Below are 27,217 nucleotides of genomic sequence, written 5' to 3'. Positions count from 1 at the left end.
AGAAAGAAATGGAATGGCTTATTACATTTCATCTTTCAAAGAAACATCTTGGAGGCCATCCCAGAAGAATCCTGCTGTGTTTCAATAACGTGACGATGGGGATCGAAAGCCCAGTCAAGGCACCTAAAGCACAGAGCCAAGAAGGCAACCAGGACCATTAGGGTTTTATTTTATTCGTGCACAGAATATAAAGGGGGACAGGGAAAGGCTGCAGAAATACATCTTGAAGGCACAACAGGCTATAGAGATACTATAGAGGGCTTTAGGGACTGAGGCTCCTCACCCATTTAATGACTGGAATACATAAAATATATAAATGAGTTCTAAACTTCCTTGTTCAAATCAGTTCCACTCCTAAAATCTTAGATCTTAGTGCTAGGGATCTCCGAGAATAGGCCCTGGAAGAAAAAAAGTGGCTTTTATCTAGAAACATAACTTCATTTCAGTCACTTACCAAAAATATTCCATTAGCATTCACACTACTTTTTCTTCTTTGTGTCAGCCATGCAAAGCAGAAAGGCTACAAGACCTACAGAATATCCCCAGAATCCAAACTAACACATATTTATAGAAGAGAGAAGGGGAAGTTCAAGACTGGAAGGGAAATATACATTTTAAATATATTCTTGCAGAGCAGAAATGGCAACAGGCAACTCATACAGCAATTTCTAGATCACATATAATGAAAAGTCATACAAAAGACAAAGAATCTTCATTAAAATCAGCATAAACATGAAAATTGATGTGAGTGGCAACAGATCAGTCACTCGTAAATGGCTGTTCACTCCAGGTTTGGGTTGGACAGAGGCATTACCTAAAGCAGCCTGAAAAGAGCAACATCCTCTCATTCACTCATCCCCCATCAAGCACTTAATGCAGATATATTGTCCCTCCAAAATTATTATATTACAAAAAAACCCCTTCAAATTATTATTTTTTTAAAAACCCTTCAAAACTTATAGACCCCTTCCTTCCTTCTTCATCTGGGTCCCTCACCTGGCTGCCAAACCCTCAGCTCTCCTGCAGCTCTCCTCAGACAGACTCTGCACAAAGGCAGGGGATGGGGACTTTGCCTGAACACACAAACAGGGGCAGAGAGCAGAGATTTTCCTGTGGCTCACTCCCCAAGCCAGTCTGAAAGAGAGCAGAGGGATCCTGGATCAAGCTCTTCCACACCCTTTCACATGCCCTGGACAGAAGGTGCCACTGCAACCTGAACGCAGCAGCCCAGCCTGGAATGTTTCTCTCCAGATGCTCAGGCCTCTTTCCACTTTCTGTTTATGTGTTTGCATCAGACTGGAATCTCTTTGCAAAGGCCCATTTCAAAAGTTGGAGACAGCATTTTGCTGTTCTCTGAGGGCATGAGAGAAGTTCTGCTGAGGGAACTCTGAAATCATAAATAGAGATTTTCAACACCACAAGGCTCACTTTTCCTATTTACTTCCGTCTTTAAGACCTAGCACTGGTGGGAAGAATATAAAAGCAAAAGAGCAAAACAGCACAAAATAAGCACTGTGATGTACACCTCAAACCCAGTGCAAAAACTATACAGGTGTGTGTGCACAGAAGGATGGAGAAGTCAAGAAGATAAGGAATTCAAAAGTTATAGAGCTCCAGATAACTGTCTGGAGGAGCACTGAAGAAATTCCATGGTTTGAGAGCTTTTTAGATAGTATTTGATTCAGATGCAATTATCACTGTAGGATTCAGAGGCAATTATCACTGTAGGAAAAAAAAAAAAAGAAGAATCTACTGAAGACCTTCCTATACAGCAGAAACTCAGCTGCTCTCTCAGCCTACTTGGCAAAAAATACATTTCAGCAAGGAAAAGGTTCATTTTCTTTATCCTGAATATGAACTTTTGTACCTACAGAAAGTGTATTCTTTACACATTTTATTTCAAAATAAAAACAAACAACCTTGGATGCACAGAGTTCAATGCTGAAACAGGTAAATGGTCACAGCCAAAAATGCATTTCAGCAAATCCTAATAGTCCATTTCCGATTTGCAAAACTTCCTGAGCATCTTCAATGAAAAAAAAAAAAATCACAATAAGAAAGGTAATTCATAGTTTCTTGCCCTCAAAAGGTTTTGGAAAAATGACATTTTTCTTACCTCCTTTCCCTTCTCCTTATACAGATTTATGTTTAAGTTAGGAGTTAAACTTCAATAATTAATATATTTGGTCCATTCATGATGAGAAAATCTCTGCTGATTTCAGACAGAGAGCAGCTGAAAACCTATCAAAGGCTGGTCAGAAGAGGGAGTACCTTAAGCCTATCACTTTGAAACATGGAATAATTTCTGAGTAACAGCAGGCAAAAATTATATATTAGGATACTCTGTTTTGATAGCCTGGACTGTGCTTTTTGGCCAAGCTACAGTACTAATAGTACAACAAAGTGCCACAAATGCAAAAAGAATATTTTTTCCAATGTATAAGCTGGCTCAGGGATTAAAAAATTCTACCTGAACTGAAAAAAACTGAATCAGATTTTATCCTGTGTTAGCTGAGACAGTGAACATTAATTCTTGGTCTCCTCACAGTTTTATTCAAATAAAACCCTCTCATGTTGAAACCAGAGATTTTACATCATCACACATGTGTAAAACTGGTTATTCCAAAGTTTTAATCATGTTTCAAATCTCTCTTACCAATGTCCTCCTCACTGCAGGGCTGTTTGAACAGGTGTGCAGACACATCGATAACACTTTCCCCCAGGTAAGGAGATAAACAGATTTTTACCTCTGCACAGGAAAGTGCTGCTTATGATTTACTATTCAGCAGACAGAGCTTTCATTCTCGAGGAATCTAATCTGCTTTACCAGCTAATTCTAGGAGCCAGGAAGGTCTGAGCCAGACAAGCATCAGATGTTTTACAGAAACTCTGCACAGTAAAAGGTAGAACAGAAGGTATTACCTTATTAGAAGTTAAGGTTTTGCTTACTGAAAGCCAAGGAAGTCCAAAAATTGAAGCCCAGACAAGGTCCCAGACACAAGCCATGTGGGGTTCTGAATTCCAGCCTCATTTTCCCTTCACTAGAAATAAGCTTATGCCCTGCAGCTCCAGGCAGAGCTGAAAATGTTAATAAAAGTTTTTCCATTCCTATATGCTAATTCTTGTCTTGAGATAAAAATCACTGGTCAAAGTAAGAAGGAAAGAGCCCCGTGCCACACTGGCATGCACTTTGGCAGGCAGAGCATGTGTGTGGAGGAAGGAATAATGCCAGAGGGGCAATTCAAACTTGGATCTCTGAAAAGCAAGGAGAGCACCTTTAGCCCATGCAACCTCAGGTTACAGAGGAATTTGGGAGTGTGGGGGGAAGAGGGTAACAAGTTTTATAAAGTCTTGCTGCCATTCTGACACACAATATATATTTCTGTATAATTCCAAAATGTTTTATGGGGTCATAACATATTCTACCAACCTTTACCTGGTGCTTTTTGCCAGCAATGCTCCAACATCCTCCTAGATCAGACACAGATGCTGCACTGCCTTGGAGAAATCTATTTACTGAATTAGTAATTACCACATCCTACAGCACCTGAGTTTTCCTTGGAGCTCTCCCAACCACGTCCTGCCCATAGCCTGCATTGCTTAGCTGGTGAAATCTGACATGTTCTTGGCCAGCAGCACAGCAGCTTTGGCTGCCTGTCCAGAAATATTCAACCTGCAGAGAGAGCTGAGCCAGAAAAGATTTCTAAATAATTTGGCAATTTCAGTCCGCCTGTTACTGGTTCCTTCTCGTGTTCTTTTTACGCAAGGAGAAACTACACCAGACTGGCTTGGTTATTTTTGTGTGGCAGCTGGGTGGGTAGGGGAGAAAATGCAGCCTGTGGAATACAGAGCACTGCTGAAAATCTGGCTCTTGGTTAACATACACACAGACTCCCATATCAGATATCCTACTTCCAAGCTGCTCTCTGTAGAAAACAAGAGTTTCTCCCTGGCAGAAAACAAAAAATATGCAAAAGAAATAAAATGATAATAAACAGAAGAAAGCCCCAGCCCTGAGGAGCAGCTCAGCACTGAATGAAAGGGAATGCAAGCTGTTTTACATGCTTTTCTTGTCTTCCTTCCCTCTGTTGTCATTGGTTGTTTCGTTGTTTGCAAGGCTGGAACAGAGGGGGGAAAGCTGCATGTCAAGTATTGAAATTTCTCTTTGAAGGTCCCTTTTTCAGATGAAAAAAGGAGCTTCAGACAGAGCTCCCGAACCCCACTTCGACCTTCAAAGTTTGACTAATCCTTTGTCAGAGTGGCATTTGCCACTTAAGGCATAAAGCCCTTTTTAAAACTCAGATCAGGAGCCTGTCTTCGTACCTCCTCCTAAAAGCATAACCACAGCAGACTTGCATTCATCGTAAAAGTGTGGGAAGGGGTTGTTTTGTTTGTGCTTTTATTTGTCAGCAAGGGGGCCAGGAATTCAGCTCCATGTTCCAGGGAAAAATACAAAACTTGTAAAGCCTGAGCTGATGTGCCTGTGCTTCAGAGGGCATTTGGGGTCAGAGAATACTTTGGTGTGAAGGTCAGAGAGTCTGTTTGCAGTCAATACCCACTAAAGACCTGTCATTGGGCATCCTGGGTGCTGAAATTGTGGTTGGCACATGAGACAGCCTGGTGCAAAATCCACAGCCTTGACAGTTTTGGTAGCTCACCAACCTGTCACAAGAAGGAAGCCACTCATTTACATGCAGTATAATTAAAAATGCAAATTATCTTATTCATAGGGTTCCCTAACCTACTGGTAGTTGAGAAACTGAGAAATATATATTGAAAAGGGTGAATTTCATACAGTAAAATGTGCTGACTGCTGGGATGAAACAACACAACCCTTTTGGAAGGCACAAACACTTACGAATAAGAGTTTATTTTTTTTTTAATCTTAGATTTCATTGAGAACTTGAATGGACAGAGTGCTTACCCAGTCAGATCTTAGCCAGATCACTGGATTTCATCCTATTACTCTTGCAGAAGCTGCTGCAAGGTCTTTTCTTGCAAGACTGCCAAGAATGGCATATTGGCAAGCAACACCCAGAGCAACATCAGGCTGCAAGAGCAGCTTCTGCAAAGAGCAGTGGGGATGGCAGTTCTAACCACCATAACTGGGGACAGCTGGACACAGCCTTAATTAAGGTCCAGACTGAGACTTACACTTAAAAATTCCAGATCCATAAACTTATTTCTTAACCACCTTGCCAGAATATTTTCATCTAGTAAAACATGAGGGTTGTATCCAAATAGCAGTGTAAGGATGTGATTTTGAGTGCTACCAGAACCCCAGCTGAGTTCAAGAGGTACCCCAGAAATACACCTGAACCCTAAGTGAATGCAGAGACTGATTCAGTGACAAGGTGAGTTCCAGGGATTCAATTCCCTCTTAGATATCTATAAAAGCCTTACATAGCTATAAAATAATACCTTGCAATACCAAATAAAATATGAATAATTCTTTATCTGATGAATGGATCTGTACAGTTATGCCTTCAAAAGGTTATAAAATCCACAGATGCAAACTGCAAGAGACATTGAGTGTGGAGAGATTCTGGATCAAAATCAGGAGAAATGTTACAGATAAGTATTCTTCTGCAAGTGAAGAAGTCACATACCTTTTTGGCATTCCCAGTGTGTGCTGTTCAGAGAAAGTACAGCCTGTTCCTACCCTACCAAACTGAAATCTATGCAAAAAGTGAGGAAGATTTTTAAAAATTGAGAACAAAAGCAAGGAAGATGTGGTGGATCTCAAAGGATTTCCTTCAGGTCAGGAGTCACCTTGGAGCTCAGATTTAACAGGAAATTTTTAGTCTGAAATATAGACCGTAACATATTTTTGGATGAAAACAAGAAATGTGAACCTTCACCCACAGCTGAAACCAAGTGCAAAATCAATCTTTGATGAAGTTGAAATTTAAGAAGGGTCTGGATCCATGCCCCATGGGATACCTGGAAGCCACACTGAGCACCTAGAAAAGGTGCAGATAGAAGGAGCCATTTGTTATTTTCTGTCTGCCCTGTAGCAGCTCTATTGCACTGAGGCTCTTCTGTGCCTTTAGCTCCAGCTCCATTTGCAGGGCCAGTGAACCAACTAAGTAACAACATCTCTGCAGTGACCTTGGCTCCCAAATACAGGTATTAAAGGTAGGAAAAATCCATATATTTTGATAAAAGATCCATATGGAAATGAACCTGTACAGTCTTTAAAATGACACCACCACAAGAACCCTCCTTTCCTAAGCTGCAGTCAGGAAACATCTTAGAGCGAAGATCAGGGCTGACAAAGCCTCTTTTTCTTACAATATTTACAAGTGACACACTTAATGAGTAAAAGTCCCCAAAACTAGGTTTATTTTTGTGGTGGGTTTTTTCCTGGGCTCAAACTTGTTTCTAAGATGAAACTCTTTTGCATTAAATTAAACTCAGGAAAGTCTACACCACCATGTAATGTCTTCAATATTTGCCATACTAACAGAATGTCCAAAAATTATAGAAGTAAATGTAGGATTCTCCATTCACCCCTTTTTCTATTCTTTACTAATTTTCACTCCCAAACAAAACAGGTTGGCTAATCTTTCACACCAGCTAGAGAAAAGAAAAGGGTTGCAACATCCTAAGGTTGCCAAGCATAAGAGAAGCACAGCAGTGATGAGAATATTTACAAGCCATTAAAAATTCACTGCTATAAAAAACTAACACTTGCTGAACAGGTATTTCAAGTTTCCCATCTGTCTGCACAGAATATAAGAACCAAAGGGACTTAAGAAAGTCAGGAAGCAGCAACCCAACACTGAGTAAAACTATTCCTGTCACTGTCCACTGATGGACAGCCTTCAGCAGAGATGCAGGGAAGGATCAAAGTATACATTTTTCAACAGATCAGTTGCAAAAATCTTTCATAATACACCAGAGAGGTAACAAAACATTTAGAGATAGAGCTGGAAAGGTCTGTTTTGTCAGCAGCCTTAATTAGAGGATAAAATTTAAATTATCTTAATGAAATTCTTAGAAAAAGAGTTGATGTTTTCAAAGGTTGCTGTTCTACAATAAGAAAATGAACATTATTAATGCCCCCAAGTTTTCAATTAATTCCCTTTTTCTTGCTATTTTTTAAATCCTTTTTCATATTATGAAAAACCTAAGGCAGAATTTGAAAGGAGTTCTACATACCTAAAAATAGCCACCTAACACCCATTTAAATTATTACAAGAACAAGTAACATTTGATACTGTGCCAGTGGTTTTCCAAACTCCCTCTCTGCAGTGCCTGATGTTTCTGAAGGGCTGCTCTGTGACCCTGCTTTGGGGCTGGCTGCTCTGCCCTGCCCTACTGCTGCATTTTGCTTCTTTATGGTTATAAGCTCAGAGGACTCAGACACAGAGCAAGTGTTTTTAAAGGTAAGATAATAAGCTTCAGCAAGAACAGGTGTGGCCAAGAAAATCTGTTCTGTTTAGTCTCCTTTGCTGGACTCAAATATTTGCATCTGAAACCTTTCACTGGCCCAAACCTTTTCAAGGGATTTCCTAGAGATCACCTGTTAATCCATGAACACTCAGACACCTGGAACCCATGAGGAGAGCCAGCTCATGAGCTCTCCATTCCAACTGATTTTGTCTTAATGATGGCAAGTTCTCAGGACATCTCTCAAGGAAAACATCTGAGTCCTTTTAGTTCCATCCATTTATTGCACTCTACCTGTCCTTCTGTCAGAAGAAAGGATCTCACCGGAGGACAAGCTAAAAATCCTTTTCAAGATTCCATCCCAGATTTCTGACAGCAGAGTGTGGCAGCTCTTCTAAAGCCTTTAGGTTCTGATGTGTCCCATATGGGAAAAATTCAGTCATCATCTGCTCTAGAGAAAACTTGATTCCTCCTCTCACTCCTAAAATATGACCATGCAAACCAGTGCATGTTATTTTATTACTACAGAGGATTGTCCTCATCCTCTTGGAATTTTTTTGAAGTACAGTTGGAGCACTTGTTAAAGGGTCACAACATTGCATTTTATAGATTTGCCTTGACATTGAGAAAGAAATTAATTGCTGTTTACTCCATCTTGAAAACATCCTGAACTAAAATTATGATAAATACATGTACTATTTACAAATGTTTATTTACTGCATTAAAAAAATTGTGTATCTCTGAAAGCATTATAATGAAAGAAAATATAAATATCTACTACATTCCTATATGGGAAGTTTAAATCTGAGATGTTTCTTCCCCTTACACCTAGTAGTAGAGATTGTCCTGTTCACTCTTTTTCAGGTTGTCTTCTTCAAGCTGAACATTTTTAGGATACATATGTTAGTTTATAATTAAACATTTATAGTTAGTAGTTAGTTTACAGTTAATAATTTATAGTTAGTAGCTAAGCCCATTTCTGGAATCTTCAAAGTACCTGAAAAATTCAATCCTTCCCCTAAAACCTTTCATTTCTTCTTCCTAGTTTTCTCCATTCCTCCTCTTTGAGATCAGTTTCTTGTTCTGGAGAGGGTTTTCTACATTCTAAGTACAAGCTACTGCACATATATGAGAATGTGAAACACAAGCAGCCAGTTAACAACAGAACACTCTCCTTGTTCCATTTCTTCTAAGAAAATAATTCCTGCACAAAAGCCCATATATGCATTTACACAATCTCAGAGCCAAATGACCACACAGACCTGTAGGAAACCTAGTCAGAACTCCATTCAATAAAAACTGCAAGCACACAAGAAAAAACAAATCAAGGCAGGAATAAGTAAATAGAAGAAAAGGAAAAAGCCAAGTCTCTCACTCTTCCTATCTCAGTCTAAGAAATCTCTGTCAGCAATTACTACTTATCCAACTTATTCCTACACAAATATGTCTGAAGTATGAAACACAAACTAAATTTAAGGGCAGAGATTCTCCCAGCCAATCAGACAGTTTGGGAGTCCTCTTGGAATATGTGGAGCTAATCTAGGACTACATGGTAACTTTTGGAAACCTCAGCCAAAAAGATAGCACAATTTATTTTACTTTAAGCCATCATGAATACACTTAATGAGCAATCAAATCTAACCTTCCAAACTTTAGAAAGTATATAATGAACTAACATCCAGGAGCAAGGGAGGCAGAAATTAATACAATTATAAAACAGAGTAATTGAACCAATCACCACCAGACTGGCAATGCCTTCTAAAGCAAGGCTTCCACCAGGACAAACACACAAGGAATCAAATTCCTCAGTACAGTAAGAGTCTCACTCCCTAGAACAACACAAGTTGCAAGGCATCATTTAGTGTTACAGACAATCAGGACAAAAAAATAACTCCATTTCCTTTCAGGGCATGAATACAAATTTTGAAGCAACCCATCAATTCCAAGACAGAAGAAAAATTCTCTTAACTTTGCATTTACAAACTCTTCATGATTTGAAATTGAAGAAATGACCAGGGATTCTTTTGCCTGTAGCACTGTTAGTTTCCCCCATGCAGGCATAAATGATGCTCATCAATAGAAATGTGATATTTCCGAGTATAAAAAAGCAACATAAACTGCACTTCCTAGGTCTCCTCTGGTTCCCATTTAATTTCTTTTGTCTAATGTAAACTCACTGGGCTATGACTAACAGCTAACATATAATTTCTAATTGTATGGCATTATGTTATGTTAGTACAAAAACATTATCAGAGCCAAGAGAGAGACAGAAGCAGATCGTTCAGTCTTACTGGGAGTAGTCAGGAATGGAAAAACACCATCAGAATCAACTGCATTTGTCAAGGAAGCAGATTAAAAGCTAGCTTTAATGGGAAAAATTTCTTGCTACATTTTGATTTCCTTCTTTTTAGATCATAGAACTGTTACATAAACAAACAAAAATATGTTCACCTTTTCAAGGGCTTATGAAAAAGCAATTGGATGGTACAGGACATTACTATTTTATTCTTTGGAAGATGTTCTGTATATTTCTATGGAAATGGCCTGAAGCTGTAGAGAGATATAAAGCCTGAAGCCACATGATTAGCCATAGAACCCATTCTTGCTGCAGAATTATGTTCAGATTTACATTTGAAAGAATTATGAGCCAGAGACTCTGCAAAAAAAGGAAGGGGAAAAAAAATCTGATTTACACCCTGTAGAGATTCCCTCCCCGGGGAATAAACCAAAGGAACATAAATCAAGAGTAGGCCATGTAGAAGTACTCTCCTGAGCCTGCAGATAGTCTGCAACAATAGCTGTGAGAGCTGCCATCAGCCCACATGCTCCCATCCCACTGTGCTAATCATGAGTTCAACACGGACAAATTAAATGGTAAATGTGACAGACAGCACTGGCTTTGTTTGTTTAGGGCTGGCTGGGGGTGATGCTCCTCTGAAAAGCAGGGCTGGGCACCTTGTCCCACAAAACCCTGCCTTGGGCCAGGGAAAGCAGCGTGGGAGAGGATCCCAGCCCATCAGACACGGAGTGTGCCCAGTCCCTGGAGTGCAGACAGGGATGGACGGGCAGAATGAGACCCAGAGACAAGGAGGAGCCTGTGCAGGAGCAAAGACAGGGACAGAGCTGAGAGCAGCAGGGAGGGATCCACCACAGGGTCCTTGAAGGGGGACGGATGGAATTAGTTGAAATAGGTACTTAAAAAGGACAGCCTTGACCTTGTTGTCACACAGACAGCAGATGAATTATTGAAATCAGAGCAAATCTGAAGATCATCTATCTGCATGAGAGAGCAAAGAAAGGAGGATTTGTTTATATTGTCCTTAATTTAATCTGTTTTAACCCAAGTCAAATCTGGATCTTGATCTGACTTTATGCTGTTTTAAAGCATCTATATACTTTCTTAGCTTGTGGTCCAATAAAACACATCTTTTGCAATTTAAAATGTTTTTCTGAAGAGCTGACTTTAAGGAAGAGGTACAGGCAGGCCCACCTGAGAGCTCTGGCAAGCTTAGGGTCCTGTTCAAGTAACACACATTGCCAATGGCTGCTGCATCAGTGTGGGCTTCAGATAAAGTTTCATGAAGATTCTGTCTGATCAAGCAAAAGCCCAAATAGTCAATTCAGTCTGTAACCATTTAAGCACCTGGTAGAATTCCAGGAGCTAGGAAGAAACTGCAAGGAGTGCAGGCAGAGAGTCGTGGTGCTGTGTTAGGGATGTTGGGTTCACTTCCAGCTCTCCAGAGAACCCACTGCATGATCATAGCCTGCAACACAACCCGTGGCAGGTTCCTGTGCTTGTGCTTCCCTTCTCACACAGCCTATCAGGCCCATTCCTTACAGCTGCAAACTCTTCAGGACAGCATTTATGTCTTGTTATGTGTTTGCTCAGGGCTTGATATAAGAAATCTGAAATCTCAGCTGGGGAATCTTCACAACAGCAGAGTGCAAACACTGGGCCTGTGCTGTGCCTTAGCACAGGCCAAACACCATCCACAAACCTCTAAAAATCTATTCTATGATTCTACCCCATTATTTTTTGCCAGCCAGGAATCCCCATTAACCAAAATGAAACCCTGAACTCCATTCACCTGACCTTTAATGTCATTGTCACCCAGCATGCACCTGGCAGCACCCAATCAAACCTTCCAGGGCACCGTAACCTTGATACTATTGACCAGCATTGCTCTGATTTAAATTTCAAACAGCCAGCAATTTGGATTCCTTTTTCCCCCAGCTCTGAAAGCAAACATTATGGATTTTATAGGGAAGAAGGCCCCGGCCACACACTTGATTCACACAAACTTCGCATACGTGAAAAGGCAGTCAATACAAACAGAATTCATTTTAATTAACCTTAATATGCTGCTGAAAATGGAGGGGAGTTTTCATGAGAAAATAAGTAGAGCCACATACACAAAAATATCTGCTTTGTTAATTACGCATGCACAGATCCAATAATACAGTCATGGTTAATTATAGTCCTTGTTTCCAAACTTACATTGTTACCATCAAGCTGAGGAGATGCTTCAGTCAACAAGCACATGGCCTTTCTTGGGTTGGTGGAGTAGAACCCGATGCTGAGATTTTGATCTTGCCAAAGATCTTCAATTTTCTATCTAATCATCAAGGCACAGGTACCTGTTTGGGATAGGAAGAAACTTACTGTACTTTCCCAGCCTGGAAAATCCACTGGGAAAATTCCCCCTGGATCTGAAGCAAGCTCAACTGCAGCATCTCTTTGATAAGTCCAAGGAGTTCAATTCAGTCACACAAAATCAGGAGCAACTACTCAAAAAATGGTTACACTGATGAAAAACCAGAGAAAAGAGGCAATCAAGAAACCAGTCTATGAAACTACTGTACACAAAGAGAAGGCAAATACCAGCAAGTGAATTAAGATCCTTCTTGCTCATTTAAAACTGTGCAGACAGATTTAGTGAGGCCTGGGTAATAATGGACATGCTCCAAGAGAAGAAGAGGTTACTGCTGAATGAGGCATAATACTATGATGATTTCTCTGCTCATTGCTGCAAAAATTTCAAGCCAAAGCAGACACCCAAGCATGAAGAGGTTGAAGGTTCCCCAGCCATTATAAAGACCAAAGCCAAAGAATTTTAAACATCTGCATTTCAAATGTGTCTCTGCCTCCATGAGGAACAGCTCACTCTCTAAGACCTACCTGGGCCCAGCCAAAAGAATTCAAAATTAAACTTGTGTGGAAAGGGGAAGCAGTCAAGCAACTGAAATAATGAAACTCTTTTGCAATTGCTTTTAGGAATATGTAGGGCCTCATTCTGAAAACTTCCTATGAAATAGCTGTGTATCAGCCAAATTTCTAGCTAAGGCCGAGTCTTTTACTTATTTCCCAAAAGCAGAATACAGGGAAGGGGGAAAAAAACTGTTCTCTTAGGTTTCCTCAACACTCTTATCAGCACAGTGGACACGTGCTGCACGAAGAAAGCAGATCCAAGACATAAACCCGTGTATTTAATGTTTGCTCAGTTAGAAGAAAAATATTGCCAAACCAATGGATTCAAGAATAATAGAGTTATGCCCTGAAAATCATGAGATTTCAGACTCATTCTCTTTGCTTTCTATTTTTAATCTTCCAGGGTGCTTTTGAGTTACATATCTACATTTGAGAGCCTGCGGATCTGGAATTTATTTGAGATGCAGCTAAGAATCTCATAAATAGCATGAACCCAGGAATTGGGCTTTGAAGAAAATATACAGGTAATGCAAAATTTAAAGTCATGACAAGTGGCACCAGTGCACACAATATCAATATCTTTCTAATGGAGCCATAATTGGTTAATGACCTGAAGCCCGCAAGAATAATGGAAAAAAAGTATAAGAAATGTGACTGCTAAGAATTATACCAAATTATTCAGAATCACAGCCAGTTTACTTATGTGATGGTGGACCAGCCTCATTCTAATGTCCCAAGGAGTACTTTAAAGTAGGTAAATGCTATATGAACTACATAACCAAGCAGAAAGGAGACTAAACAGACACTTTTGTAGTTAAGCGAAATAAAATGTGTTCTTAAGATTGTACACCAAACCACTACTTAATTGTTTCGTGGGATAATTATAAATTATGTTATTGATAGTTATAATTTCATCTTGTCCGAAATCCAAGTGGTATTAGAGTTAGGCTGTTAAGATTCCAACAGCTGAGGAGAGACAAGCATGTTATAAAATGCACTTGGCAAGGCTTCAAAACAAACCAGTGCTGAGTAGGAACAGAGTGAAACTCCCTTCTTGCAATATCTTCTTCATGTTTGGAACATATCTGACATATTTCAAGTCTATTTTCATTAGATGCATCACCTGACCTGTATAAACACTGCTGCCATCTGCCCTCCTCCCTGAAATTATTGACTAAACTTGGAAAGTGTAGGAAATAGCACTGCCAAAATCCAGACTTCAGACTAAAAGATGCAAATAATTGTGCCTTCAATAGTCTGCGTGATGCTGAAAATCAGTAGTGCAAATAGCCTGACTTTTCTGCAGAAACTTCAATGCAGAAGTTCATGAGCACAAATATGGAAAGTAAATTCCAGCCCTTGCAGCAAGATTTCCCTCTATTTATACCTTAATAAATGCATTATGGAAATAAACATTTACCTGACACTTGTCCTTAATAGAGGTTCTCTCTTTTAAATTGATTGAGAGCTTTAGAGTAAGAGGAAAAAAGCACAGGGGGATGTACAGCAGTGAAAGTTTGGAGTTTAATGAACAAAGCCACTTATTCCCTCTCAAAGGCAGAGTGAGGCAGGGAGGGAGATGAAAGCTCTTGTTTCATTTTATGTGCAAAACAGAACAGACATCTCCCATAGACATGCTAATGAAACATTGATTTGCTGGGGTGATGTCTCTTACCACAGGGCTCTCCACCGTGGACTTCCAGGAGAAACAATTCACAATTAATTAACTCCTTTCACAGATTATCTAAAATCTAACTTGGGCTCAACCCCACTTTGTGATAATGTTGGTTTTGTTAGTAATATGCAGGTCAATAAGCATAAATATATATATTAAGATATATTGCAAACTTCTATATGCATACAAACCTATAATGTATTAAATATAACATATAAAAAAAGATTTATATAGATATATAACATACCAAATATAAATGTATTTGTAGCCATATAATTCCTCTTCTGTAAACTCATACACAATTTTCTGCCATCAGCTCAGCAACCCCATGGGAGACTTCCCCAAACTTCCAACACTTCAGGACAATCCCTGACCAACTCACCCAATCTCCTCCTTCCCACGAGTCAATATCAAACCAGCACCCTGGTACATGCTAACAAACATTGCTCCCCACTTTCCAAATCACCACATTAATGGGTTTTCTCAGGCACAGAAAAGAGACTGACACTCATCCCTTAATATTAATAACAGCAGCAAAAACAACAATAAACCTATTTAAGAGGATATATAAAATAAATATTTAAATAAAAATACTCGGGAATTTGTTTATTTGCTTTCAGAAAATAAAAAGGGGGAAAGTAATTGCAAAATTCTCTTTCAGTCAAAAAAAATTGCACACACCCCACAGACTGCTTTGCTGTATATGGACTGTATGGCAGAGATGTGAAACACCAGACATCCCATATCAAAGGGGTTTAATCTCATTTATCCCGTGCCTAACAGATCCTCAATCCAGGATTGCTGCCTGCTTGATCACTACATGAAATCCTGTCACAAAGATGGGTTTCCCCACATGAGTGGGAACGCTTCTGTAAAGGCCTCAAAATAGAGCAGCAGAACAGCTTCAAAACTGGTTTATTAGTCAATATTGGAAGTGGCAAAAAAAGTAGCTCACAAGGGCAGCAAATATGATATTTTAAATTGGAATTCCAATAAAAGCTGGTTAAATATAATTTTCCCTTAAAATTTATAAGGAAATTAAGGAAAGAAATTCTGCGGATATTGTCTTTCCAAGTTTTTCTTGTTCTGGTTGAAAAACAATTTTTTGGGAAATAAGAAAAATGGATGAATTCTTTTTTATAATCCAAGTATTTCATTTTGAGCAATAAGAACTCCAGACGTGGATAGTTCTTTCTTGTTTAAGTAAAAGAAATCTTTCTCCTTAAAACCAAATAGTTAATTCACTGTGTTTAAAGTCCTGTGACAGGGCTTTTTAAGGGACTACAAAGATGTGGTAGATTTAAATTGTTCTTTAAGGGATTTTAACCAGGCTCCAGGTGACTGCATCCTTTTTCTTCTGGGATGCTCAACAGAATTGTGAATATGATATAAGAAATAATTCTTTGGGATATTTTGATTTAAAATAAAAACTAAAATTGCTTTTGAGTAACAGATCTAGAGGATCAAAGACCTGTGGAACAGCAACACTATAAATAATGTTCAACCTACTACTCTTTAAAGATTTTAACTGGAGAATTTGAAATAAATCTCTAACTGTACACACACATTCCCTCTCTCCTTCCTCCATGAATACCATTAACGTGAATTTCAAGCAAGGCTCACCTTCACAACAGCTATTATTGACACGGGGTAGATGATCAATACAGAACAGACCTGAAGCTCATTTTCAGAAATTGATAAAAGTTCAAACCCCAGAGGGGTGAGATGATTTACAACAGAGGTTAAAGCTACTCATTCGACTTTTCTCAAAAGCAAGGGTTTTCTAGATGCTTCCAAATAGATTTTTCCCCCTAAATGCCTTTAAGTTTGAGTACAAATTTATTTTCCTTCTTGGAATTCACAGATTATAAGTTAATTTTGCTGAGAGTATCTATCAAACAGGTAACAGCACACAGGATTTGTATGGCAGGAGCAAGAATCATGGAGCTGGATCTTACTGAGACCTACTCAGCATCTCCCAAACTCATCCTCAGGGCCATGTTGTCCCATTCCCCTCACTCCTGGCTGGAATTTATTCCATACCTTCCTGCACTGGCACTGGTGTTTGTCCTGGGAAGTGCTGAGATGGAACTGAGGTCCAGCAGCCTTCCCATCTCAGGTCTCATTTCAGGAGGTTCATGATGAGACAATGAGATTTGATACATTCATGAAGTGCATAAAGACAATGTAGAAAACAGGAGCCATCAACTTCCTGTAGAGCTGGGGATGCACAGGATTTGGTCCCAAGAAAAACAGATGGAAAAAGCATCTTCTCCAAGGAAGGAGAGCAGAGCAGGGACAGGAGCACACCTCCCCATGAGCAACAGACTTCCCTTTCCAGTTCACTGCAACTTCTCACCCACCCCCATGTCCTTCCCTCAAGGCAGCACTCCTTGATTAGGAGGCAACGGGAGCAGGAGGTTACACATGGCTTTCCTTCCCAGGTCATCACTAACACTGGCCTCAGCAGTGAAGTGCTCTGGCTGGAATAATAAAAGAAAGGGCAGTACAGAACTCCTGTGAGTCCTGGCCCAGTCCAAACCCTGATGTTGTTGTTGTTATTTAAAAGCAGCCAGAGTAGGTAGGGCAACCCCACAGCCATCACAGCACTCAGAGGCCATTTCATATTGTATGCTTTTAATTACTTCATTGACACCCTTGGGCTTGATAAGTGCCTGAATTTTCCTGTCAACACTTTAGTCCTAGATTTTCTTTGTTCAATCACAGTTTTGAATTGTGTTTTTTCTCCACCCACACCCCAACTATTTTTTTGGCTTCTAATTCCCTGAATACCCTGCACTGTTTTAAATTACACGCTCATTTCAGAATACTTGGACTATTTATCTAGGAGGCAAATTTCAGAGTCATCTGAAATTAATTTCCCGACCCCAAAGATCCTGGGTACCAGCTTCCAACTCAGCCATGGAATTTCCTGGTGGTGCTGCGTGGTTCGGGTTTCTCCACACCTCCAGAGAGCCACCCCAGCAGCTGTGGGGCTGCAGTGTGCCCTCCCTCCTGCTTCTCTTCCTGTCCCACTCACCTTTCCAGCAGCAAAATAAAACCTACTTTAATTCATTTGGAGATGTTAGTATAAGGTAAGCTATATAATTTTGAAGGTTGAATCCAATTTTGGGATGTGGAAGTGTTTCAAATAGCTGAGGGATATGCAGCACTCAGCATAAAATTCAGCCTGGAAGGTTGTTACTAATTGTTTTGCTAAGTTCATTAATGGGCATCAGCTTCCCTCTATGTCCAGCAACACAAGTTTTGGAAACATCAGTTACCCCAGGTGGTTTCACCTGGACTTTGGGCACCCCCACCATCTCTAATGTTAGGGCTATGGGCATAAGTAGAATAATTTCATACATTCCAAACACAAAAAGAAAACTTTCTGCCATGAGTAATCTTGAATTTTATTTCGCATGTCTGTAAAGAGTCCAATCTGATGGCAGAAATTTGAAATTCCCTGCTGTTTTGTTAAGTATATCAAAACAAGTTTCAAGTGTAAGAGAAGTTATGGCTTTTCAATGTTCAAAATCTTTTCAGGCAAAATTATGTTTCTTTAAAATCATTTGTTCATGTTAATTCATCTGTGACATCAAGTTTAACATGTTGTTAATTTCAAGATGGACACTATTCAAAAAATGCCATAATTTTTTTTTTTTTTTTAAGAAAAACTTCAATGACAGTTACCTCAATATCTTGTCAGACTTTTGTAAATATTTCCACCTATAACTTGTTGGAAAACTCATTGTTATTTTGGGAATAAGGATGGGGAATACAATGATTTTGCAATATCAGACCAAGAAATAAAAATTTATTTCCTGGTATTTTGCTGTGACTGAAAGAGCTTTTACTTTTTTCAGCCAGAAACTGAAGTTTTCCAACAACTTTTTAATTATTGATTTTTTAGTATTTTCTGTAAGAAAATTACTCTAATCTGCTCCTGAAGTCACTTCAGCATAAAAAAAAAAAAAAAAAAAAAAAAAAAAAAAAAGTAACATTATAGTCCTTAAGAAAGAAGCTTTTGCACATCTAAGACTGAAGACAAAGGTCCCAAGAGTCACCGAATCCCAGCTGACAGCTGAAATCAAGAATGTCATGCTACAGGATATTAATCAGAAACCTGACGTTACCTGTTTGATCCACACCTGCCAATGGACAATGCAGTACTGCTATAACCACCCTTAGAGGCAGTCTCTGAGTCTGGAATCCCCAAATGCCCTTTCAGTGACAAGAATTTAGGAAATCAGCTGATTTTGGGGCTTTTTTCCTCTGCTGACACCTTGCTCCAGGGGCACTCAGCATGGAGTAGGTAGAACCTCCTGTGGCAGACGTGCTCCAGCCTCACCCAGACCACACCACAGCCTTCTCTCCCTTCTCCCAGAGAATCTCCCTACAAACAGGTCAGTGGAAGTGGTCACACTGTGCTTTAAAGCACTGATGTCCTGACCCACAGAGTGGAGGTTCATCACCAGACCTGCAACGTGGCTCATTCACCTCCCAATACCCTGCCCCACGTGCACTGTGCTGCCCAAAAATCACCCTGCTGTGCTGCATCCTCACCCTAGAGCTGGAGATATTGGTATTCTGAGGTCAAGAGCTGCTAAAAGAGCTGCCTGGAAAGTCCAGTGTCACACTGCTCTGGGAAATGAGTGGCAAGATAGCCATTATGGATGAGAGAGCAGAGGCAAAGGGTAACAACAGGTCCAGCTACACATTGCAGGAGAGGCAGTTACTCAAAATCTAACAGCATTTCCCCGTGGATAAAGGGATTTAATTGAGTTACACTGCAATAAGAGGTTGATTGGTTTGTTTGTGTGGGGTCATGTGCTGTTTGTTTGTTTGGAGGCAGACAGCAATGGCATTCAGACTGTGTTCCCTTAGACCTCAGATCTGAAATGATTTCTCTCTCTCTCTGCAGATTTCCCAGTATGAAAGGTAGAATCTGAACCCAAAGAAGCCAAAATGGAAAAAGCAGCCAAAGGTTCTATTTAGGACACTTTGAAAATCTTAGAATGAATTTCAAGTGCAGCTACTTGAGCCCAGAATAACGTCCCTGTTCCATGAACAGCCTTTTACAGAGCAAAAACATTCATATTTTAAGGAAACAGAAATAAAATATGAAACATATTTGGGGAGACCAGTTAAAAATCAAGCACAGAGGTTGAGGGTGGTTGCAAAACCACCCCTCCATAAAGCTGAGCTATTGATGTTCATCATTGCAGAGCTGAGTCCTCAGAATTCAGCTGAACACAGGAGCTTCATGAAGCTCACAGTAGCTCTGCTTTGCCACCAGCACATTGATAAAACTATACTAAAAAAAAAAAAAAAAGCTGGAAGGTGAGGTACATTTCAATCTTCCTTAAACTGTTTATATATAATAAATTGCATTTATTTAAGCAAACGGAAATTTCACCCTGCCAGCTGCATATTCAGCTGCTGTGGCAGCCCAGGTATGCACAGCCCTGCTACTTCATGGTGATGTTTTGTGGTAAACTTTGCTTTCCAATAAAGGATCCACCATTTCCACTCGACAAACGTGGGCTGTGGGATGTAGAGATGAAATGGAACCCACAGCAAACTCATGGTGCTTTGATGTACAAGCTGTCAGCCTGGCATCAGCTGACAAAAACAGCAGCAGGCACGTATGGGTGGGTCTAAATCCCACCCTAAAATACCCCAAGGAAAGAAGAAAGTAAGTTGAAATAAAACAACACTTTAATAGTCATCACCAAATACTTTGAACAGCTGGAGCTCCTAAGTACCTCCCTGCTCTTTTAGAAGGGCTGAAAAGACAATTTAAAGAAAAATATACTGTACCTAATAACTGCACATTAAAGGGCGGAGGAGGGACAGAATCCATGTCTGCCTTGATGTCCTGGTGAAAAAAACCTGGTTCAGATCCCCACGTGTTTTCCATCTGCCCAGCTGAGCTAGGTATTTCTGCATGGTTTGGTTTTCAGGGGTTTTTTGAGGGAGGAAAGAACTCCTAACACATATTTTTAACATTTAATTCCTTCCCATTACCATTTTCATAAACAAAGGTTAGAAGCAGTAAAGGGCAAAGAATCTTCAAATGCTTGTAAAGCCTTTAAATGCTGGCAGTAATCACTGCCACAATTAAGTGAAAAAATAATGCCAACTTTCAGGGGTTTTGGTATCTATGATCACATTTTTCTCAGCCATAAGGCTGATCCTGAAGAGACAAGAACCCCCCTGCATTGAATTAAGGTTGTGGCCAATTTAATGAAACATTTAATACCTCCTAGGCCTCAGCTTTTCAAGAAAATTAGGTACATTGCAGCACAGCTACAGTAGGGGCATAACTGCGTTCCCCTTGATCAATCAACTGGAGCATATAAATCTCTACAAAAATTATCTTTACATCTAGCTCACTTGCATTTATCCTAGCAGGACATATTAGCTCTTACACATCACTGGTTAAACCACCTCCATTGCTCCTGGATCAGAGCTGGCTCCCAGCCAGCTGGGGCAAAGCACAGGTTGAGAAGTTCAAACTTATCTCCTTCCCTTCAATTAGCAATACCCTTCAGCAATTATTATCTCCTAAAGAACAAGGCAAATCTTCCCTGCAGCTTTTTCCTCCAACTATTCCTACTTGAAAAGAGACTCAGCTGAGTGAATGAAAGGAAACTGAGGGCACTGGTAAAAATCTGTCCTCAAGCAGCCACTCCACATATAAACACTGCAAAGAACCAGCTGGCATTATTAACCAACAAGTGACTCACAAGCCTCCATGCTTCAAGGCTACATTTAACAATTGGATGTTAAACCCAGATTAATGAACATGACCATTCATTTCCCCTCTGCAACAAAATCCCCACGCAATTAATTAGAAAAACATTTTCCCAAAACTGACACATCCAACACAAAGACTGCAGAGAAGGTGAATTCTTCCCCAGTAACCCAGAAGCAAATGACAAGCTGTAATTGTGGATATTTGAGTCCTTGACTCGAGTGTGCGTGAGAAAAGCCAGTAAATCAGCACATGCTCACCCTGTTGCTAAATCAAAGGCACACAACAAGGCCAGGGCTGGAGTTTTGCCACACTCCAACAGGAAAACAACTGCAGCAGCTGCCACAACATAGTGAGGAGGGACACCAGACACCCTACCAGCACCACATGGGACAGAGGGCCAGGGAACCAGCTTTAAAGGCGTGATTGTATTCCAGCTCAGAGGAGATGGAGAGTCCTGTATCTCAGCTCTGTGCTCATCTACTTCTTTCTATAGGAAAAACTAAAAACAAACGTCCAAAAGATATTCTGAAAATATCTCAGTGAATCAAAACATATCCACAAGATACAGATTTTGTTCTTAGGATTATAAAATTAATTATTAGTACAAAAACACCATTATAGCAATACACCATGGTGAAACTGACATCACTTCATGGGCATTTCAATTGTTAAAGCAAAAAATCAGATTGTTCAAGGCTTATCCAGTCTTAGCTTTGGAGAATCCACACTTTTCTTCTTCAACTTACTCTTCACATGTAGACTTAGGAACGAAGAGACTTTACACCTCATGTTCTCTTTCCTTTCTTTCTTTCTCTCTCTCTCCATTTCTTTCAATCCACCTCCCCCAAAGCGGCACTTACCACAGTGACAAATGAAGCAATAATAAGGTTAGTCATTTAACTCCTTGCATCCTACTTAAAAACCACCCTAATTACTGTGTAATGGGTCCACAGAGGCAGAAGAGTCTGGGTGAAATCTACCCGGAGGGGAGCTGGTATAGTTCATCTGTCCATTCCCTAATAGCACTCTAAAGTTCACCCTTATAAACGTGTCACCTAGCCTATAATTAAGTGACTGGTCATTAGGTAACATATGTGGTACCTGTGGGTCACATATCAGTCAGCTGGTGATGGATCTTCATCCAGGAGCTCTGCAGGAGCAGCTCCAGAGCTCTCTGTCACCGTGGCAGCTCTCCCCATGCACAGCACCCCCACAGAAGGGTTTGTGTGGGTGGGTTTTTGAGGCAATAAACTCTATGTTTGTGAAGGGTGAGACTCTAAGGGGAGGAGGGAGTGGAAGGTCTGTCACAGTTCAGCCTAAGCCCTGCAGATTGATGAAAAGCTCTGTTTTTCCTTTCTATTCTGCAGGCATATTGGTTCCAAAAGCACCCTTCAAACTTTGCTGACAGGTGAATTCCCCATTCACGCTCTGTATGAGTCAAGATTGCTAATTAATATATTTTTATAAACTACAAGAGGACATCCGCTTCCCTGGTCATATTTTAGAATAAATAAATCAATCTCAAGTTATGCTTTTTAGCTCCTTCTTCAGCTTTCATGGTCATGCAAGGATAAGGTGGACAGAGAGGAAAAGCATAAACCAGTTTTATCCTTGATTTTATCAAGGAAACAGGAAGAGTCCAGAAGCTACAGCTGAACAAACTCCCACATAACTGAAAGAACCACACACCCAGGCTGATCTGGCCATCCATCAATGTGGGCACAAAGACAGACAAACACAACCAGTGTCACTGAACCCCCTCCTCAACTCACTCTGCATCATGAGGGGCTTGATCAAGGGTGATGTCACAACAAGTGCAGGACATTTGAGTCAAGCTTTTCCTCAGGCTGAACAAGAGCACAAGTTTGCAGCAGCTTTTGTTGCCCCCAGGAGACAGAAAAAGACAGATCACATGAAGTCTTGAAGTTCAGACTAGAGTCCAAGTAACCCTGAGGCTCAAACCTCTTACAAAATTACTCAGTTGCTGCACAATTCAGAAGTTCTCTGAACTGGCAAGAGAAAGAAAATTAATTTCCTTGAGGAAGGTCTGCAAAGGTGGGCAACCAATTTTATCTGGCTACAAGAGGACTGTAGCCCTGCCCTGTGTTGCACACACTGCTTTCAAGGAATTTATTGTTACCTTCTGCATTCTTGGATTCAATAATGCAATGAAGAGCTGGACCACACATAAATCCAGATGGTAAATGAGATTTGAGCTAAGCTTTTCTGGGTAAGTAAATTATATAGGAAAAAAAAATAGAAAAAAAACCTCATGCCCACAACATTTAAAGGTTTATAATTGCTGGTTATTATCTGCAGGGATTGTGCCCAAAGCCATGATTCTATGGCAAATAAAACAAGACAAGACCTTGAAATCAGCCCTCTGACCTCAAATGATGAAATGTACCTTAATTCCCACAAATATTAACCTCCCATGATGTCTTTTTTGGCAATGCACCTCTGTTTGATATTCACCACAAAACACTTGGGCCCCCCAGAGTTTTGGTAGGACAGGAAATAGAAGATTTGGCAAAAGCATTACATTGGCAAATTAATTCCAAGAAGAAAATTCCAAGCCCAAGAAGAGGCAAATCTCCATCAGTGACTAATTTAGTCCATAGTATTTAGAGAGAGATAATTAGATGAAACTGGACATGTTCACACACACACACACATCACCGTTTTTCTTAGCTACAGAATAAAGCAAAAACTAGCATTTTGACTTGAATAGCATTGCAAAGATTTTGCCCCCCAGGTAATTTTATTGCTTTAAATTCTGCAGTCAACAAGGGGATGAAATCTAAAGAAATACATTGTTCTTTTGCACATTTTATTGAGAAAATTCCTGCCCCTCTGGCCAAGATGAGAATTTATATCCCTAAGCTTGCACTCCTCACCAGGTTGTCCACCCCTCATGCTTTTTAACTGCATTTCAGTCAAAAGTTCTTTATAACCAGATCCATCAGTTTCTGTTTTCTTCACACCAAGAGAACATCATGCTGCTTTTGTACTCTAATGTTTTGCATATTTCACCACATTCTCAGGTTCTTTATCAAAAACAAAGATGAGCCAAGGAGAGTGACATCGAACAATATCTTCAAATATGAATTGTAATTTTAACCTCAAGCTCATTAAATACATAGCTTCAAGCTGCTGTGTATGATGGCTCATGGAGGGATCTCTTCTCCCTGGTATGTTCTATTTTATGTCAATACCATAATTTGAAATGCTGTTTGCAAATGACTCTTTCATTCTGAGCTATCCCGTAAAGAGATCAAATCTTTTTACTCATGGGGTGTTTTACTCTACAAGACAGCTCTGGGTCTGGTATCAATCACCCAGTGATGGATGGGCATCCCATGCCAGGGTCATGTGTCCCTGCAGTGCTTATTGAGCTCCAGCACCTCATCCTCCCCGGGTACTGACGGCTGATCTATATGACTCAGCTCCAATCGAAACTGTGATTTTTCACTGTTAAGGACTCTTCCATTTGACGTGTTTGCACTGAGACTAGAAAGGATCAAAATGGTGCACAGAAATACAGCCCTCAAATAATGGGGTTAGCTGACCACTGTGCACTTGCACCACAAAAAAAATTATAAAGTGGTCTCCATTGAAAGAAAATAAAAAGAGATAAAGGGGAAAATAAGCAAAAAAGCCTTTATGACAGAGTCAGTGTTGCTCACTCAGGAACACATGACTTTATTTAAACACGTAGTTGAAACATGCCATTAGGACAATTCTGCTTCCAAAGTTTGACAATTATTTGGCACACACAGGAGCATGGCACAAATTAAACTTACCCCTTGGCATGGCCAAATGTAAGTCATCACATTTAAGGAGGATGTAGAAGTGCAGAACAGGAGAGAGGATGGGTAAAACGCAGAGAACCAAAGTGGTTTGACAGAAATTGAATAAACAGCAAATTCATTTACTGTCAGAGTGGAGACTACATTAGGAAAAATTGCTCACAAATTTTAAGTGGGCAGGGGAATGAGCCTACATGAGAAAGGAGAGAGGAAATTTAGGGAGGAGATTCTTAACAGTATTGTTTCTTTTCTGCATAACTCAGTAGGTGCATGACACACAATCACAGGATTAAGCTCATCTCAAGAAATCTTGTACCTAAACAAAAACTGAGCAAATTCCAAAGGAAAAAAAATACACTGGTTTTAGACAATTTGCCTTAGGTTTTATCCCTGATTGGATGCATCCATAATAGTATCTTTTCTAACTCAATAAGAGAAATCATTACTCAAACTGCAATGGCTTCCTGTGCCAGTAAGATTGTCTAATTGCATTTTTTTGGCACTCTGTACTGCAGTCTACACAGCACGTGCTCTTCCCATGCATCTGCCATGCTCTGAGAAATATCTGAGCCGAATGCACTGGAATGCCAACCCCAGAGCTCTGTTTAAACCCAAGGTGGATTTCCTTACATACCTAGGAAAGTGATGTGGTCAGATCTGAGATTTCAGCTGACAGTAATAGCTGGCTTTATACTTTCCCTGTGGTTACAGCTGTTCACACTGGTCTGCTGCAACACACAGAAAATGGAGAAACACGAGAGACTGACATAAGGAAAGGCAAATAAAGGAAAACATTGTCCTTGTGGAGTGTACATGGCCAGAAGGATGTTGGGAGTTGTCTGGAATGGGACATAGAGGGACCAATTCTTTGCTGCTTGCATCCTGTCCCATTACTCCTCTGCAAAGAGGATGTAGGTCATTACTCTATTTACACAAGTCTAGGTGACCACACAGAGACAAGGCAAGATATAATACAGCCTTCAGAAACGAGACTTCTGCAACTCATTCCCCACTTACCAGTAGCTCACTGGGTGGTCTTGAACCATAAACCAAAGACATAGCTAATACTCTTACACAGCAACTCCAGCATCCAGCACTCCACAGCAAAATATTTGCACTTTCTTAGCTGAACAATACTTTTAAAGTATATTTGATCTCATTAATGTTTACAATTATTTTGCCTTTGTTTTGATTAAAGGGAATTTTTTGTCCTTAAATACTTACAAGTGCCTCAAAAACTACCTTCATTCTGTGGAACAGGAATATGTCATTGTTCCCACTTTGCAGACCTGAAGAACAGATGTACAAGTCCACAGGGTTGTGGATCTGCTTTTCCATATATATGACATACTCACAGAACACCTTTTGCAAGTTTGCATACATATGAAAAGCTGACAAATCCTTTGAGGATTAATGGTGTCCAGTGCTTCTCAAACAGAACTCAAGTTTCATAATAGACACCTTGTGTAAGGTGACCATACAGATCACACTTCTGCTTTTTGCCTCAAACTTGCACATCTGACAGATTAAAGAGCACTTTGATAGGATTTTTCCCTCCTGTTTTTTGCTGTGGTACCAATCATAGAACCAATCTAAGGGCAGGTGTTTATTTTATTTTTATTATTCTGCTAAGCACAGCATTCTCTACAACCTTCAGGGAAGGGGAATAGGGAAGAATAGCATCAACTTCCAAGAAAATATCAAAAGCTAATAACCACCCTTCTGAATTTTAATCCATAGCCAACCCCAAAATAGCTCACTTCATACACACTTTGCACTTTTGATGAGGAGAAAAGGAGGTGCTTCATTCCAGAATCATCTTAAAAGGGGGATCATGTTAATGATGGTGAATTAACACTGATTCTTAAAGATTACACTTTTCTCCTTAAAATAGTAGTCAAAAATTGACTTTATGAAGTCATTCAGGATCAAATAATAGTTCTCATGTGAATGCATATTTCATAGAAGTTTCTTTTTTAGTTTGCACTGTAGACTAAATCATTGGCGAAACAATTTTCTAGAAAAGATTTGTGATAATGACCTTGACTGTGGGTGGGTCAATGTCTTTGTGGCTCCTGACGTGTGCAGAGCCAAGAGCATTTGGGCACAGCCATTTGGTGCCTGAAGCCACCATTCCCAAATGGCATCAGGCCCCTAATCCACTCCAACACCTAATTTAAATGGCCATGCAGCCCTTGCAGCACCACAGCCACTCAAGGAAAATGACATTGAAAATGTCTTCTGCACCTCCACATTCATCCTGGGGAAAATCTGTTTTGTAATTTGTCTTTTCAGTCCTTCAGCTGCATTAATTTTACTGTGGGTGAAAGGTGTGAGTATATTTATGAAGCAGAAATTACCAAATA

At 40.0% G+C, this 27,217-nt stretch overlaps 1 long non-coding RNA gene across 1 annotated transcript; it reads right to left on the bottom strand.

Moving 5' to 3' along the window:
• On the bottom strand, positions 1 to 25,567 carry LOC135282075 (uncharacterized). Its single transcript, XR_010348409.1, has 3 exons — positions 25,486 to 25,567; positions 11,894 to 12,033; positions 1 to 123 (listed from the first exon to the last, which is right to left on the bottom strand). It is a non-coding gene; the product is annotated as an uncharacterized LOC135282075 (long non-coding RNA).
• Between the last annotated feature and the right edge of the window lie 1,650 nt (positions 25,568 to 27,217).

Source organism: Passer domesticus, chromosome 16 (assembly GCF_036417665.1).
Source record: "Passer domesticus isolate bPasDom1 chromosome 16, bPasDom1.hap1, whole genome shotgun sequence".
NCBI lineage: Eukaryota > Metazoa > Chordata > Aves > Passeriformes > Passeridae > Passer > Passer domesticus.
This window is presented reverse-complemented; position numbering and strand designations above follow the sequence as displayed.